This window comes from Schistocerca gregaria, chromosome 2, assembly GCF_023897955.1.
Source record: "Schistocerca gregaria isolate iqSchGreg1 chromosome 2, iqSchGreg1.2, whole genome shotgun sequence".
In the NCBI taxonomy this organism is placed as follows: domain Eukaryota; kingdom Metazoa; phylum Arthropoda; class Insecta; order Orthoptera; family Acrididae; genus Schistocerca; species Schistocerca gregaria.
Window position 1 is genome coordinate 468,933,680 of NC_064921.1, and position 18,629 is coordinate 468,952,308.

The 18,629-nt window shown below is 39.7% G+C and overlaps 1 long non-coding RNA gene across 1 annotated transcript; it reads right to left on the bottom strand.

Moving 5' to 3' along the window:
• Window positions 1-10,825: 10,825 nt before the first annotated feature.
• On the bottom strand, window positions 10,826-11,840 carry LOC126326312 (uncharacterized). Its single transcript, XR_007560593.1, has 3 exons — window positions 11,695-11,840; window positions 11,120-11,433; window positions 10,826-11,019 (listed from the first exon to the last, which is right to left on the bottom strand). It is a non-coding gene; the product is annotated as an uncharacterized LOC126326312 (long non-coding RNA).
• Between the last annotated feature and the right edge of the window lie 6,789 nt (window positions 11,841-18,629).

Here is an 18,629-nt window from a genome sequence, read left to right on the forward strand (position 1 = left end):
TAAAACAACACTGAGATTTTGTTCTGGCCAAAGAAGCTATCCAAAAACATTGCAATCGTTTCATACTTAACTTCTGCATTTGGCAAGTAAATGACTAAACCGCTTTCAGTCTGACGTTTTGCAATTGTTTAGCCCCATAAATACACGATTGCCTCCGTACTCTTAAGTTTTTGTATGCCGAAATTGTAGATCCAAAGCTTCTTTTTGTAGAACTACATCGCGGTAGTAAATTTGGGAACTGGAAGTGTATGATGTCGTTCAACTACTGTGACCAGCACGTATTCATCTTGATGAGAAACGTGGAACTTCTGCGAGAGTCGAGTGCCGCTGTTTGTCCCCTTATAAGCTCTTCACTTCTTCAGGAATCAGCTGATCGCTGGTGTTTAGGTTTCTCAAGGAATTATCAATTTTAACGGACAAGTTTCACGTATCGTATCTGGAAGATGTAACCTCAGTATTGTAACTGCTATTTTACATGTTGTGGTAAAACATTTGACAGCAGGTGCAAAAACTAAGTTTGCCATTGTACATAGATTTCATACAGAGCATCAAATTGAGACAGACATGAAGGTATTTTGTGTACGAACCTTTCGCCCGACTGCAGTTGCTTGAGAGAACAGGCGACGACCTAATGCGAAGATCTGTCTTTATCACCTGTTATTCCACAGTTTTATTTTCAGGATTATGTCTCTCCCTCAGTCTATACCGTCTGTCCTTGTTTTTTGATTCCTGTTAAGCACAGTTCAAACGAGTTTTTCACTGGTGCCATGAATATTGGAGAACGCAGTATGGCATATGCCAGAACTTGTGGTATTAATTAATTTGTACATTGTAATGAATGTAACAAAACGTTCGACTTGGCCTTTGTGTATGGTACATACTTTTCACATCAGTGCTTTCCAAAAGTATAGAAAAGTGTGAGTTTTGTAGATTGTAAATTCACAAAGGCCAGATTTTGTCTAAATAATTTGAATATTAGTATGAGGGCTATTTTATTTTTCAACTACCAATCGTCGCGAAACGGAAATTACAGTGAAAATTAAAAATGTGTTACTTGCAAGTTTAGCTGCACGTTCCAGCAACTCCTCTACACAGTCGCCGCTCTGACGTAGACATTTGTCGGTTGGTGGTACAGCTTCCCAGTACCCTCGTCATAGAAGGCAGCCACCTGTGCTTTCTGCCAGTTCCATACGCTGGTCTGCAGCTCGTTGTCTGCGCCAAAAAGCTGTCCTCAGTCAGCGGTTCATGTGAGTGAAGGGACGGGAGTCAGAGTTAGCCAGGTCCAGCCTGTGTGGAGGCAGGTCAAACGTTTTCCACCAGAAACGCTGCAGGAGCACAGTTGTTGCAGTGTAGAATGCACCGAGCATTGTCGTGAAGAGGAAAAAACTTACAGGTATGTTAGTGGGCTGCGTGAATCAGGCAGAACCACTCATCAGGCACTTCACACTTGCCGGGAGGTTCCATTCTTCTAGACATCTTTACCCTCCTGCTGTGTGCCCAGAACTAACAACTGTGACGTGACGTGATCGGCGGGTGTACGGTGCTCAACACGTCTGCGTGAAGCTTCATCGGTTTTTCACTGTGGTTTAAATTTCTCGACCAATCGAAGTTAAAGAAAAGATAATCCTCGTAGACCCAAGCAAGGTTCACCAATACGATAGCCTGGTGGGTTTATTTTGTCTTCCAAGATGTGTTTTCTTGTCCATAATTCCGATTCCTCTTCAATCGTGTTCTAATCCACTAGCCTTAGTTTGAAAGTCTTTTCCGAGGGTGATCTTCCCCAACCTCGTTGTGCATTATGCATTATAGCTAAAAAAAAAAAAAAAGGTGCATCACTGATCCGCAGAACGCACATACGCCACAAACTCTATTGAACAGTTGGAAAAGCAAGTGCGCTGTGGAGTTCGCTCTTGTGGCATGCAGATTATCCCACTACACAACAAAATAGTGGTGTGGGGTTACGGCGTTCAATTGTGTGGCCCGCTGACCTGTCGTTCAATGTACCAAACTTTGTTTGCCGTTGGAAGTAAGAACGAACTCAACGAAGTAAAACCACATAACATTGCATTCATTTTCTTAAGATTTGGGATAGCACAACTTAGGTTTCGGGTTATAGGCCTAAGCTCATTTTCAAGTACTGTACACCCATTTATTTGAATATGGACTTACAACCCGAAATCTATGTTGTGCAGTAACCACAATAAAATTTATGAAACAAGGCAAAGAAAGCTCTGGTTGTTTAGTTAATATACAATGTTTCACCAAGAACCCACTGTTGATTCAATTAAAATGTACTGGGGTAGCAATAAAAACTAAAGAGATCGTTCTGAGTTCGCCCTCCTGACTCGCAGTCTTGATATGAACTGCTGAATGGCTCTGACGTTAGAGGACTGTTCCCATCCAACATGCTCAAAAAGATAGGGACACTTCTTTTTCCTGACGTACACTAATGGCTTATTTGCAACAGTGACGGATAACTTTATGCAGTGGTTTTGTTTGCGGATGATGCAAGAGTAACTGTAGAATACACAGGACAAGAACTGAATAACACAGTGCAGTAAACTACATTGTATAGAGAAGAATCTCTTGGTTAACATGTTACTTGTATGAAAATAAACTGCAATATAATATAATACATTAAAGTACTTGTGCACTTTCCTGGAGATCCTGATATTCAGCCGCTCTATTAGGCCAAAAGGACTATGCAGTAGTGATGATAGCTGTGTCATCTCCTTCTAAATGCCGGTGGCTCTGAGTTAAGCCACGAGATCTCTTGGCTACTGTCGGCTTCACAGACCATGGATGACCTACTTCTCACTCAAGTAGCTTCTCAGCTGGCTTCGAAAGGCTTCATGAATCCCATTACAGTCCTGTCACCAACCAAAAATCGGAAATTTCGTTCACACATACGCCCTTCGCTGTTTATTGTGATGCTTCCGGGTGAGTGCATCTTTCGAAACTCTCTTTCAGACCAGTGTGTATATGTTTTACGGTAGAAGTGTTATCACATCTCTCGCCGTCATCTTTCGAGAACTGGTTTACAAATTTTGATACAGGATTCTCGGGACAAGACTGATGAAAGAATGTCATTAAGACTACCTTACGTTTATTTACCTTAAGTTATCTATGTCTCTTGAACAATATAGAGTTCAATAGTCCGCAGCTCGTGGTCATGCGGTAGCGTTCTCGCTCCCGCGCCCGGGTTCCCGGGTTCGATTCCCGGCGGGGTTAGGGATTTTCTCTGCCTCGTGATGACTGGGTGTTGTGTGATGTCCTTAGGTTAGTTAGGTTTAAGTAGTTCTAAGCTCTAGGGGACTGATGACCATAGATGTTAAGTCCCATAGTGCTGAGAGCCATTTGAACCATTTGAATAGTTCAATAGATGCTTTGCCTTTCTATAAGAAATTATTTAACTCTGAAGTACTAGAACTGCGTTCAGATAAACTTCTCATTTGCTTTTAATTACTGGAGATGGTAAAAAATATGGAAACACCAGCAAATTACCATGCCTAATACGTGGCAGGAAAACCGTTGACATTCAAAACAGCTTCCAGTCGTCTCGAAATGGCTAAATACATGTCCTGTGTGGTTTTAATGGAATCGTGTAACATTCTTTTTGGAAAATAGTGGAAAGTTTAGGCAACGATGATGGACGTGGAAAGCGATCACGAAGGCTCAACAATATTGAGATCTGGTGACCGTGGTGGTAAGGAGTGACATTTAATCTTTACGCTCACAAAACCAGTCTTGGACGATGCGAGCTGTGTGAACGGGGCGCTGTCGTGTGTGATCACAGCATCACCATTGGGGAACAAACACTGTGCAATGGACTGGACCTGAACAGCCAAAATGGTCACGTAAGCCTTGCCAGTAATGCGACCTTGCACAGCAGGCATGTTACCCGTGGAATACTACGAAATGGCTGTCGAAATTATCACTGAACCCACACCATGTTTCATGCTTGGGACCTAATTCAGCCAATATTTGGAAACAGCGTGAAAAAAGACTCAGCCGACGAAATGACTTTATTCCATTGTTTCTTAGGGCAGGTTTCACAGCGTCGGCACCATTTGACGAGTGCTTTACGAATTCCAGTTCACCCTGCATTTCCCTGCTTACGAAACTCGCTCCGTGTTGTTTTTATACTACCAGGGTTCGCGTGTGTGACATTCGGTTCTGCAGTGACTTTTGCAACTGTCGTTTTCTTATTTTTCGTCACAATCCTCCTCAATGATCGTTCGCGACGAACACTCAACATACACTTTCGTCCATGTTGTGAGTTAGCGGCTGGTTTTTTCCACTTTCCCAGTAGGCAGTATAAATATTTGATCCTTACCTCTTGAAATAACAAACAATTCGGCTTCCCTGGTTTCGGAAGCACACACCTCACGATCACGAACAATTTGCCCATGTTCGAATACACTTAACTCTCACATAACATAAGGAACTCAAAAATATATAGAACACTGCTGTGGTCGCGACTGACACTTGCAGCGTACTGAGCGTTTTGCACAGGTGCAGTTTGTGGTCAAATACAACAGCGCTATTTGCAGACTTGGCTAGCATCAGCATTTATGTTCAAGCGCGCATTTCATGCTGTTTCCACATTTTTGTCCTGTCTCCGTACATTCATCGCTTAGTTATTGATCTTCTTTACGTGGCTTTCAATATATTCGTGTATTGTGTTTAGTTTAGCTAGTAACTAAGTTTTAATCGATTGTTAGGAACGTGGATATTTCATTTTCTTGCTGTGTCACTGACACTTTACCGCCACGTGTTTCCACTTCTCCCAGTGTAATGGAATTTTTCCTAATCACTTCTTCCACGAATGTTTGATTGTACTAATTGCACTTTTATCTCTATCTGCAACCTTAAGTTTTCGCAAACAGTTAACCATCAAAGATGTGATATGGCCCTTTGCTAAACTGCAGCTGTTTGTCCTCTATCTTATCGCTTCACTGGCTGCAGCTGCAGTTAGACCTCGTAGCTGTTGGCGGGTTTAGTTCTTTTATCGTTCTTCTATGGCTTCTCGGACGGTTGAAGATCTTGTACGAACCGGGTCTGCAGAAACGCAGTTTAAGAAGCTAACAGACAAAGAGCAGCAAGTAGTAAAAGCAATTTCAAGAAGGAAAGAGTCATCAGGAAACGAAAGATGGATTGAGATTGCCGTATGTATATTCTTGGTGGAGGGGTTACTCATTTCCGCTATTCCAGTAACCCAGCGCAAATTCCCAAGCGACTGGAAAAAAGCGCAGGTGACTCCAGAATAGAAGAATGGTAAAAGAACGGACCTGCAAAATTACAGACCAATATCCTTAATTTCTGTTTGCTGCAGAATCCTTGAACATGTTCTCAGTTCGAATATAATAAGCTTCCCTGAGATTGAGAAGCTTATGTGCACGAAAATCATGGCTTAGGAAACATCGCTCGTGCAAAACGCAGCGTGCATGACATACTGAGAAATATGAATGAAAGGCAGTAGGCAGATTCTATATTTCTAGATTTCCAGAAATCATTTGAACGGTGCCCCATTGTAGGCTGTTAACAACGGTACGAGCAAATGCAATAAGTTCACAGATATGTGTGTGGCTCGAAGACTTCTTAAATAATGGAACCCAGTATGTTGTCCTCGATGGCGGGCGTTTATCAGAGACAAGGATATTGTCAGGAGTGCCCCAGGGAAGTGTGATAGGATCGCTGTTATTCTCTGCATACATAAATGGTTTGGCTGACAGGGTGGGCAGCAATCTGAGACTGTTAGCCGATGATGCCTTGGTGTATGGTAAGGTGTCGAAATTGAGCGACTGTTGGATGATACAAGAAAAACTTACATAAAATTTCCAGTTGGTGTGATGAATGACAACTAGCCCCAAATGTGTAAAAATGTAAGTTAATGCGGGTAAGCAAGAAAAATAAATCCGTAGTGTTCGGATACAGTTATATGAGTGTCCAGCTTGACACAGTCAAGTCGTTTCAATATTTGGGCATAACGTTGCAAAGCGATATGAGGTGGAACGAGCATGTCAGAATTGTGGTAGGGGAGGCGAATGGTCGACTTCGGTTTATTGGGAGAATTTCAGAAAGAGTGGTTCACCTGTAAAGGAGACAGCATGTAGGACGCTGGTGCGACCTGTTCTTTGATACTGCTCGCGTGTTTGGGATCCGTACCAGTTCGGGTTGAAGGAAGACATCGAAGCAATTTAGTGGTGGGCAGCTAGATTCGTTACTCGAAGGTTCGAGCAGTGTTACGGAGTTGCTTCAGGGACTCAAATGGGAATCACTGGAGGAAAGGCGACATTCTTTTCGAGAAACATTGTTGAGAAAATTTAGGGAACCGGCATTTGAAACTGACTGCGAAACGATCCTACCGCCGCCAACATACACTGTGCATAAGGACCACGAAGATAAGATATGAAAAATTAGGGCTCATAGGGAGGCATACAGACAGTCGCTTTTCCCGCGCTCTATTTGCGAATGGAACAGGAAATATCTCATGGAATCGCGGTACGTTGATGTTTATGTCTGTTGAATGACCATTTTAGGCTTGGGTCGCTTGACTGTCATTTGAGGGGGGAAACCTCATGCCGCCACTGATGTTCGATCTGTTTTCTTTCGTCGTTGTCATCAAAGGCGCAGCCACCTAGACTGACACTGAGGACATCCAACACGTGACCTGTTGACATGGTTTTGCTCCCGGGTGTGAGCTACACGATTAAATAAGTAAGGTAGAGAGGAGACGAAACTGGGTCACAGCGTTGCAATTGGTGAACCCGATTATCCCTGAAAAAATTTCGAAGGTTTCTCAGGGATATTTTCTGAAAATGTTTGTATAAGGAACCCGTGGCATCCGGTGGCCCATTACAGTGTGGTTGCAGTTTGTGTGATTTCTTACTTTCAATTACCTCTTTAACTGTATTAGCACTGAAAATGTCTGTACAATAGTGCAAATGTCGTCGGCATGTGTCATTTGTCCATTCATTGACGGTAATTGTTGTCGACAAAGACAATACCCACTTCAGACTTCGTTCTCAAGCTTGCATGCAGTACCGAGTGGTTCGGCCTGGGATTCTTTTCTCCAATAGTGAACACAGTGACGCACGGCAGAATGAGTAGGTTTAATGGTGGAGAAAAGGTCGATAACCACCTCGTTACTCTGCATGCTTTTACTGAATGCGATGGAAGAGAGATACAGGGACGCTTTGCTCAGCTGCTCCCGAAGCACGTGCAACCACAGTACTTCTGCGTCTTAGGGTTATTGCGATACACTGTTTTTTCTGTGTTGTAAGTTTTGGTGAACGTGTGTTACGGACTTTTTTTACTGTTGTCATAGTATTTTCGCAGAAACAAAGGTGACTGGGACAAAAAACTCAATAAACCATAATTTTATTATTAATTTGTAACAAACGAGTGGTGAAAAATGTACCCGAACAACCTCCAAAATTTTGTCGATGAATATTCGGACGGTGCATCCTGTATATTGCACAAATGTGTCCTCAGAACAACTGACGAACAACGCAGTATCCAGGTCCTACTGGGTGCAATAAGAAGAGAAAAATAGCTTTAGAGGGAAATGAACACCAAATATCTGAAAAACGATGATTTGTAAGTTTCTGTTTTCCTTATATTCATAAATTACACAGACCAAATCCGAAGACCGTATCCCTATTGTAACTGCACTGAGTTGATGGTTACACATCATATGAACAAAGTTTCAGTTTGTACCCTCACACCGTTAAAAAAACGGAAATTATCTTCCAAAACATAAATTATTTGAAAAAAGGAAAATAAAGTTTATTTTGGGTAGATGCTCCATTTCTCTTGCACTGTACATTAACAAAATGAAACGTCTACTAGTAGTAGTGGTAGTAGTAGTAGTTGTAGTAATAGTAGTAGTAGTTCTAGTAGTAGTAGTAGTAGTAGTAGCAATTACATTATTTGTAACAAGAATGATTTATGTTACCCAGCCAACAAAGTACAAAAACGTTTGCTAACACTCTATTTCATATGTCAAAATAGTTCATTTATACTTACTTTATTATGACAAATATACTTTTAGTGTAGCTAACACAGGATTCAGGGCCGCGCGGGGTAGGCTTACGGACCGATGACCTCAGCAGTTTGGTCCCATAAGACCTTACCACAAATTTCCAATTTACAGGATTCTGGTGTGCAGTAAATAAGGAAAGAGAGGGTGCATATTTAATGCAAACAGGGACACATTTGCATGGAAAGAATGGCACTCCCATCTCCCCTGCCTACCTCAGTAATAACGCTATAGCGACTCCACATCGCCTATGTGCCCTCTCCTTCCGATCTTGAAAAGTGACGTCGTCAGTGACATCATTCTTATCAGTATTGACATGCATGACATCACTGATGACGTTGAACTCATGATGTCATCATCCATATCAGTGCTGTTATCATGCTTATAACTGGAAAGAACCCTCTTACTTCCAGCCAGTCATAGTGCAATGTGAAAAATAAAAAAATCGAAGATGGTGCAAACGGTCCAATTACATTTACTGAAAATTTAAAACCCTCTCCAAAACCCCTTCCCTCACTCTATCACCAGCCAATCACAGAGCAAATGTTAGGGAAATAGCCCAACTGTGTTACTGGAAAATTTTGAACCCCAAGCAGTCGGATCATAGTAATAAAGTGTTGCATCAAAAAGGTGTCAAATTACATTGTTTCTGATGTGTGTATCAAGTTACACTCCTTCTACTCCTTATCGCCAACAAAACATGGTGCAGTATTAAAATGCAAGATTATGGAAGTAAACAAATTGTGCTTTATACCCCCTCCCCTTTCCAACCAACATAGTATTTGAAAGTTGCATCGTATGTGAAGTAAAAAGTTATGTTACCTCATGTTGAAGCTCAAAGATGCACTATTTATGTAAAATGATGCACCACTCACTCACCCCCCTCCCCATCTCACAAACACATGCACAAACTATGTAGTGTTCCAACTTCCTCTCCTCTCCTCCAATCAGACTCTAGTATTAAAAGAAAGACTCTATGGCAATGTAACTCCATCTGGACTGTGGTCAAAAGTATCTAGATGACCTATCTCTCCTCCAATCAGAAACTAGTATTAAAATATGAGTCAACTAAAACGTGGCTCCATCTGAGCTTTTATTAAAAAAAGTGAAAGTGTCTGAGTTGCCTGTAGTACTGAGAAGGTTCTCAACAATATTTTCATTACTGACTTCTGTTCATGGACAGGCACACGAGTCACAACGCTAAATTCTGTATGAAAGTATATGCCATCCATGATGGAGTATTAGAATGAGCATATAAGATATTTTCCATAAATAAGTAAAAAGCAACATTTCCTTATGAAATATAAATAAACAAGTATGGATATGTAATTGTAAAACAAGGGTTTCAACTAAAATACTGTTCCATAAACCTTGCTCTTTACACCAGGTGGCTTCACTGTTTGAGTGTCAAATATTCAATCTTTGCACTACAGAAGTTGCTCACTGTAATCAACAGCTGTCAGCACAGGTAAAAACGTTGAAAATTTGATGTATGGACCACACTTGGTGTAAGACACAGAGAAACCTTAAATTAATTATTTTCCATATCTATGATACTGGTCAAATATCACAATATCCTAAAACATGTACAAAATGCATCGGCAGTACAAAAATTGCAATAATTACATCTTTAGTCACAGTGTTTACATCAAATTATTTTACATGCATATCTCTAAAATGTGATTGTAAACTCTCAATTATGTGTCAGGGGAGTTGAGAGTGAAGATAAAGTATCACTAAATAAATATAAAATATTTTCACATAGAAAAAGGTGTAATTAGATGAATGACGAACACTAACTTCCCTTAAAGAAGGTTTATTCAGCACTTGCACATACAAGAGCATGTAGCATACTACCTCTGGCCAGAACACATACAGTATATATACAGTTACAGAACATTTCACTACAGTAACTCTTTGCATTTGTGGATACTTCTAGAATGTACTCGAACCAAATAAAGTAATTAAAATTTTGCAGTGCAGGAGAGTTTTGAACTGACAACTGTCCATACAACAGTCTAATATCATAACCACTTCACTACACTGACTATGCTACTCACTCTTCTGCAAGAATATAATAATTACTGTAAATGTAAATTTTTCAGGAGAATGTTTTAAAATTTTGAATACACCCATAATTCATATTTCAAATTTATGTGTATCTGACAAAAGTAATTCATTGCTCCACTGTATTAAAATACATGTGTTCAGAGTCATATTGTGAAACAATTAAACGTTATTAACAAAAAAAAATTTTACTCTCGCTCACATAACATTGGGCTTTCGCCTGTCTCATACTAAATGAATACAAGGCTTAAAAAATCAACATACAACATAACAATTGTCTCAACAAGGCAATTTGAAACCAATCAGGGTTATAAATATCTCGAAAATTCGAAACTTTTATTTGTAGTGCATTATTCTCTTTACAATATTTCAAATAATGCTCTTGATATAAAGAAAAAATCGACATGTCATGGTCAAAGTACACTTTTTTAGGGTTCTCTGAGCAGCTGTAATGAGTGACATACTTCAGTATATTATTTATGAAGTTGTGAAGTGCCTGAACTGAGCTGCATCTGCTGAAATTTTCCTTAATGGATTCTCTTTTTTCTCTGGAAACAAAGAAAAGAATTAAAGTAATTTTAAAGGTAAATGCCCTGGTAAGAGAAATTTAGTGAATTTATGTTTGAATATGATACTTAAACAAAAGCACTGGATAAATAAGCAGACTTGGTTTTTCTGGAAAGCAGCATTAAATTAATCCTTAAATACCTCTTCTGCCTTTTGGAGACATGGAGTGTACATCACACAAGTCTTTTTGTAAGTTATTAAGATGTCCTTGATTGTACTGAGGCCCAAGCACACTTAAAAGTTCTTCTCTGGATACCAAAGTATTACAGCCATTAACCTTAATCTGGTGCAAAGAAGTAACCATTTGCCACGAAACTGTGCTTTACCTTTTCTTTGGGTATCTAAAAAAGGAAAATATATTAATCAAGCTAATACTATTTTATTTATAAAAATACATGATATAACAATGAATTTCAGATTTTCATTAATCATAGTTACTACCTTTGCATTGTTTCATCTTTATGTTGCTCAGAAGGTAATTATTTTGGTAACTGAAATTATCCATGTCCCAAAAAATGGAATATGTGCTCTACACATTCTTCAATTATGCTCTTACACTTCTTTTTGCTTTCTATATCCTGCACCACGAATTTTAGCGCCAACGGTTTGTCCTATTTTATCAGATATGCACTCTCTGCCAGAATTTCTATGACATTTAGATTTTTCCCTTTTCCAATTGTAAATATTTCTTTTTTTCTGCCTTCAGATTCTTTAGCAGGTGATACTTTGGGAGACCTTTCACATTAGTCAGCATCCTAAGCCATACAAGGTATTCAGAATCAGAAAGATCAAAGCCACACGTAACATATCTCAATATATTATACAAATAGTCTTATAATATTAGAATTATTGACAATAATGAAGTAATTAAGAGAAGTATAATTTGTTCATGATTCACACATAAGTATTTTAATTAGAGAGTATAATAGTTGCAATTACGCAATAATATTTTACTCTGATACAGTCCCAAGCCTCAATGTTTTAAATGTTTAAAAATGTAAGTTTTTTCGACTTACTATGTCATTTTCAGATGAATATTCATCAAAAGGACAGTTACTCCTTCCACTGGAAGAATAATCTTCTTCAGAACTGGCCATTTCTGTTTCAGAATCTCCTTTTTCGGTTACGCATTGAAATAACCTCTTCTTTGCAAGCGCCATTTTACTGTGGCTTTGGGTTGTGTCACACTCGAGAAGGACTACTTTCTCACTGTAAGAGAACAACAAGTGTGAACTGTTGTGCCATCTAGTGAGTGAAAGTTAAAGTATTTTCGCAGTAGCTTCCTCTGTTGAAAAGAAGTTGAACTAACACAGAAAAAGTACTTTGAGAAAAGTGTGGCTTTGGACTATATCATTCTCATCCTTCAGATGACTGAGACCTCGTTGAGATTAGGTACAAAACGTTGTAAGGCTCAGATTAATTACTTTACGTCACCAATACTTCATTTCAAATACCACTCTGTTCTAAATTGCATGACCAGTGTAAAAAAATGTAATGTTTATATTGTAATAGTATCGGAATATGTAAAGTGTATTCGGTCTGACAATGTGTTCTATCATCGTCTAGTGTTGTTGTTTTTTATTTATTTTTCGTCAGTAGATTATAAGTGTAGAGAAGATAATGCATCACACAAAAAATTACAATCAGTGACAAGTATTACACAAACTGCCACTGCTTTCAACCTATGCAGCGCTAAAATCCTGTAAACGACCAACTATTATAATAATGGCTGAAGAAAGAACGGAAGAATTTGTTCGAATTTACGAAGGAATAAGGTTTTTACTAAGATATAACATTTAATGGCAGAACGACGTGCATTGTTTATACAAACACTCTTGTGAGGCGACCAAGGACGGTAAAGTTGGAGGTGTAACATCTCCAGAGCCAACGCCAGAATCGATTTCTCGGAAAAAAATAAAATTATTTTACATTATTGGTATTATACTGTATGTTAAACTTCTCACAATGTACACTGCATCTAAACTGTCTGTATTTTTTATTAAAATCTCATGGCATGAATATTGCCAATACTGATAGGAAATATTAGGCTAAGGCGTTAAGCGGTGCTCATAAGAGTTGCACTAGTATGTTTCACCTCAATCTGTTAGTACAAGAAAGCAATTACATTATCTGTAACTAGAGTGATTTATATTTCACAGCCAACAATGTATCCTAACACTGTATTTTATACTTCAAAACTGTTCATTTATACTTAATTTATTATGACAAATATGATTTTAGTGTAGCTAAAACAGGATTATGGTTTGTTGTGGTCCTCAGTCCTGAGACTGGTTTGATGCAGCTCTCCATGTTACTCTATCCTGTGCAAGCTTCTTCATCTCCGAGTAACTACTGCAACCTACATCCTTCTCAATCTGCTTAGTGTATTCACCTCTTGGTCTCCCTCTACGATTTTTACCCTCCACACTGTCCTCCAATACTAAATTGGTGATCCCTTGATGCCTCAGAACATGTCATACCAACCGATCCCTTCTTCTAGTCAAGTTGTGCCACAAACTTCTCTTCTCCCCAATCCTATTCAATACCTCCTCATTAGTTATGTGATCTACCCATCTAATCTTCAGCATTCTTCTGTAGCACCACATTTCAAATGTTTCTATTCTTTTCTTGTCCAAACTAGTTATCGTCCATGTTTCACTTTCATGCATGGCTACACTCCATAGAAATAGTTTCAGAAACGACGTCCTGACACTTAAATCTATACTCTATGTTAAGAAATTTCTATTCTTCAGAACCGCTATTCTTCCCATTGCCAGTCTACATTTTATATCCTCTCTACTCCGACCATCATCAGTTATTTTGCTCCCCAAATAGCAAAACTTCTTTACTACTTGAAGTGTCTCATTTCCTAATCTAATACCCTCAACATGAACTGACTTTATACGACTACATTTCATGATCATCGTTTTGCTTTTGTTGATGTTCATTTTATATCCTCCTTTCAAGACACTATCCATTCCGTTCAACTGCTCTTCCAAATCCTTTGCTGTCTCTGACAGAATTGCAATGTAATCGGCAAACCTCAAAGTTTTTATTTCTTTTCCATGGATTTTAATACCTACTCCGAATTTTTCTATTGTTTCCTTCACTGCTTACTCAATATACAGATTGAATAACATCGGGGAGAGGCTACAACCCTGTCTCACTCCCTTCCCAACCACTGCTTCCCTTTCATATCCCTCGACTCTTATAACTGCCATCAGGTTTCTGTACAAATTGTAAATAGCCTTTCGCTCCCTGTACTTTACCCCTGCCACCTTCTGAATTTGAAAGAGAGTATTTCAATCAACATTGTCAAAAGCTTTCTCTAAGTGTACAAATGCTAGAAACGTAGGTTTGCCTTTCCTTAATCTAGCTTCTAAGATAAATCGTAGGGTCAGTATTGCCTCACGTGTTCCAATATTTCTATGGAATCCAAACTGATTTTCCCCGAGGTCGGCTTCTACTAGTTTTTCCATTCGTCTGCAAAGAATTCGCGTTAGTATTTTGCAGCCGTGACTTATTAAATTGATAGTTCGGTAATTTTCACATCTGCCTACACCTGCTTACTTTCGGATTGGAATTATTATATTCTTCTTGAAGTCTGAGGGTATTTCGCATGTATCGTACATCTTGCTCACCAGATGGTAGAGTTTTGTCAGGACTGACTCTCCTGAGGCTGTCAGTAGTTCTAATGGAATGTTGTCTACTCCGGGGGCCTTGTTTCGACTTAGGTCTTTCAGTGCTCTGTCAAACTCTTCATTCAGAATCGTATCCACCATTTCATCTTCACGTACATCCTCTTCCATTTCCATAATATTGTCCTCTAGTACATCGCCCTTGTATAGACCCTCTATATACTCCTTCCACCTTTCTGCTTTCCCTTCTTTGCTTAGAACTGGGTTTCCATCTGAGCTCTTGATATTCATACAATTGGCTCTCTTTTCTCCAAAGGTCTCTTTAATTTTCCTGTAGGCAGTATCTATCTTACCCCTAGTGAGGCAAGCCTCTACATCTTTACATTTGTCCTCTAGCCATGCCTGCTTAGCCATTTTGCACTTCCTGTCGATCTCAGTTTTGATGTTTGTATACTTTTTTGCCTGCTTCATTTACTGTTTTTTCTTATTTTCTCCTTTCATCAATTAAGTTCAATATTTCTTCTGTTACCCAAGGATTTCTATCAGAACTCGTCTATTTACCAACTTGATCCTCTGCTGCCTTCATTACTTCATCCCTCAGAGCTACCCCTTCGTCTTCTACTGTATTTCTTTCTCCCATTCGTGTCAATTGTTCCCTTATGCTCTCCTTGAAACTCTGTACAACCTCTGCTTCTTTCAGTTTATCCAGGTCCCATCTCCTTAAATTTCCCACCTTTTTGCAGTTTCTTCAGTTTTAATCTACAGTTCATAACCAGTAGATTGTGGTCAGAGTCCACATATGCCCCTGGAAATGTCTTAGAATTTAAAACCTGGTTCCTAAATCTCTGTCTTACCATTATATAATCTCTCTGAATCCTATCAGTATCTTTAGGCTTCTTTCATGTAAACAACCATCTTTTACGATTCTTGAACCAAGTGTTATCTATGATTAAGTTGTGCTCTGTGCAAAATTCTACCAGGCGGCTTCCTCTTTCATTTCTTTCCCCCAATCCATATTCACCTACTACGTTTCCTTCTCTCCCTTTTCCTACTACCGAATTCCAGTCACCCATGACTATTAAATTTTTATCTCCCTTCACTACCTGAATAATTTCTTTATTTCTTTTATCTCATCATACATTTCAACAACTTCTTCAATGTATACAGAGCTAGTTGGCATATAAACTTGGACTACTGTGGTAGGCGTGGACTTCGTGTCTATCTTCGACACAATAATACGTTCACTATGCTGTTTGTAGTAGCTTATCCGCACTCCTATTTTTTATTCATTATTAAACCTACTCATGCATTAACCCTATTTGATTTTGTATTTATAAACCTGTATTCACCTGACCAAAAGTCTTGTTCCTACTGCCACCAAACTTAACTAAATCCCCACTATATCTAACTTTAACCTATCCATTTCCCTTTTTAAATTTTCTAACCTACCTGCTCGATTAAGGGATCTGACATTCCCCACTCCGATCCGTAGAACGCCAGTTTTCTTTCTCCTGATAACGACATCCTCCTGAGTAGTCCTCACTCTGAGATCCGAATGGGGGACTATTTTACCTCCGGAATATTTTACCCAAGAGGACGCCATCATCATTTAACTTACAGTAAAACTGCATGCCCTCGGTAAAAATTATGGCTGTAGTTTCCCCTTGCTTTCAGCCGTTCACAGAACCAGCACAGCAGAGTTGGTTTGGTTAGTGTCACAAGGCCAGATCAGTCAATCATCCAGACTGTAGCCCCTGCAACTACTGAAAAGGCTGCTGCCCCTCTTCAGGAACCACCCGTTTGTCTGGCTTCTCAACAGATACCCCTCCCCACCAACGGCAAGGTCCATGGTTCATGGGGTGGTGGTTGAAGGATTATGGTATGCAGTAAATAAGGAAAGGTAGGGTACATATTTAACGCAAACAGGGATACTTTTGCATGGAAAGAAAGGTACTCCCATCTCTTCTTGGAAAGTAATTTTACACAGGTGAGCATTGGCAAAAACCCTCTAGTCACTTGCTGTTCAGAAGAAGATGCACTTCTGCTTCGTTACTGCTTCCTTTAGATTTAGACGTAATTCAGTTTTAGCTGCGTCATTCGCTGTAATAAACACGTCTTTGTTCTAACATGTTGTCTCTACAAAATCTTTACCTTCCACAACAGTCACTAACAAACACATGGTAATCCAAAGATTCAAGCCTCCACCACAGGGGAAACACTTATTATAATCTTCGTTACGAGTATTAGAGAATCAAACTTCTCTGAGCTTATCTGGACGTTGATTAAAAATTGACAGTCAATTAAGGACGCTAGTGTTACATCATATGTTCGTCGTATTGTATTTATGTCGACCTAACGTTATGTTTGGCGTATCATGCATTGAAATGCAAAACAGTTTTGGTTCAGGAGATGAATATAGGCATATTTCCATTCTAGTTGAGGGTGTCTCCCACATCTACATCTACATGTACATATAATCTACATACATACTCCGGAAGTCTCCGTATAGTGTGTGGCGAAGTGTGCGTTGTGCTACTATTAATCATTTCCATTCTTGTTCCAATCTTAAACAGAGCGAGGTAAAGACAACTGTCCACATGCCTCTGTATGAGCCCTAGTTTCTCCTGTCTTACGTTCGTCGTCCGTACGCGAAACTCACGTTGGTGGCAGTAGTACCGTTCTACAGTCAGCTTCAAATGACTGTTCTCTAAATTTTCTCACAAGTGTTCCTCGGAAAGAAAGTCGCCTTCCGTGCAGGAATTTCCATCTGAGTTCCCGAAGCATCTCCAGAATTATGCTTGTTGACTGAACCTACCGCTAAAAAATCTAGCTGCTCACCTCTAAATTGCTTCGATGTCTTCCTTTCAGTTCGAGCTGGTGGGTAATCGGAAACAGTCGAGCAGTACTCAAGAATGGGTCACACAGTGCGGCTCGCACTAGCGTTACGTATGTGGTCTCCTTTAAAGACGAACCATACTTTGTTACAACTGTCCCAAAAACCGAGGTCAGCCGTTCGCTTTCTCCACTAATATCCTTACATGCTCGTTCGATTTCACATCGCTTTGCAACGCTGTGCTTAGATATGAGATTTTGAAATCTGCCTGTTGCCCTTCATTTGTAGTTCACAAGATATCATGTGAGAAAAGGCAAGCTGAGTTTAAAATGAGTGATGATTTCTAAAACCGTGCTGATTTGTGGACATCTCAAAGAACTTACTATTATATTCGAAATGAGAATATGTTCAAGAATTCTGCAACACGCCGGTGTTGGATATTACGAGGGTTATCCATAAAGTACATTACGTTTTGGAATTAAAAATAAATAAAGTATTGGAATTTTTTTTATTATATACAGATAAAAGCCACACTTAAATACTACTTTTCTACATAGTTGCCATTTAATTTAAGGCACCTATCGTAGCGATGGACGAGCTTGGAAATTCCTTCGTCGTAAAATTCGGCCGCCTGCGCCTTCAACCACGTGGTTACTTCTTCTTGAAGCTGTGCGTCGTCATCAAAACGCTGCATAGCCAACCACTTCTTCATGGCTGGGAATAAGTGGAAGTCGTTCGGTGCCAGGTCGGGACTGTACGGCGGATGAGGAAACAACTCCCACTTAAAAGATTAGAGAACTTCACGAGTGGCATTTGCCGTGTGGGCCCGGGCGTTGTCATGAATCAGCAAGATCTTTGAGACCAACTTTCCCCTGCGCTTGTTTTGTATTGCTCTTCTGAGGTTGTGCAGAGTTTGGCAATACCTTTGAGAGTTTATTGTAGTCCCTATTTCCAGGAAATCGACAAAAATCACACCTTTTCTGTCCCAAAAGATAGTCGCCATCACCTACCTTGCCGACATTGTCTTCATGCATATCTTGGGTTTTTGGGGGGAATTTGTGTGCCCCCACTGCATTGACTGCAATTTTGTCTCGCAGTTCACATGCTTAACCCATGTTTCGTCACCGGTAACGGTGCGATCGAGTAATGAGTCGCCATTTTTTTCGTAAGCGTCCAAAAACGTTAACGCTGCAGCCATTCGCTGATTTTTGTGAATCTCTGTCAAGATTTTTGGTATGCATATTGCACAAAACTTGTGGTAACCAAGCTTTTCGGTAATGATTTCGTGCAACAAACTTCGTGAAATTTGTGGAAAACTCATAGAGAGTTCCGTTATTGTGAAATTACGGTTTTCACGGACCGCGGCATTGACTTTTTCGACAAGTTCGGCAGTCACTATGCTGGGTCTTCCACTTCGCTCTTTGTCGTGAACGTTAGTTCGGCCATTTTTAAATTTTATGACCCATTGACGCACTCCACC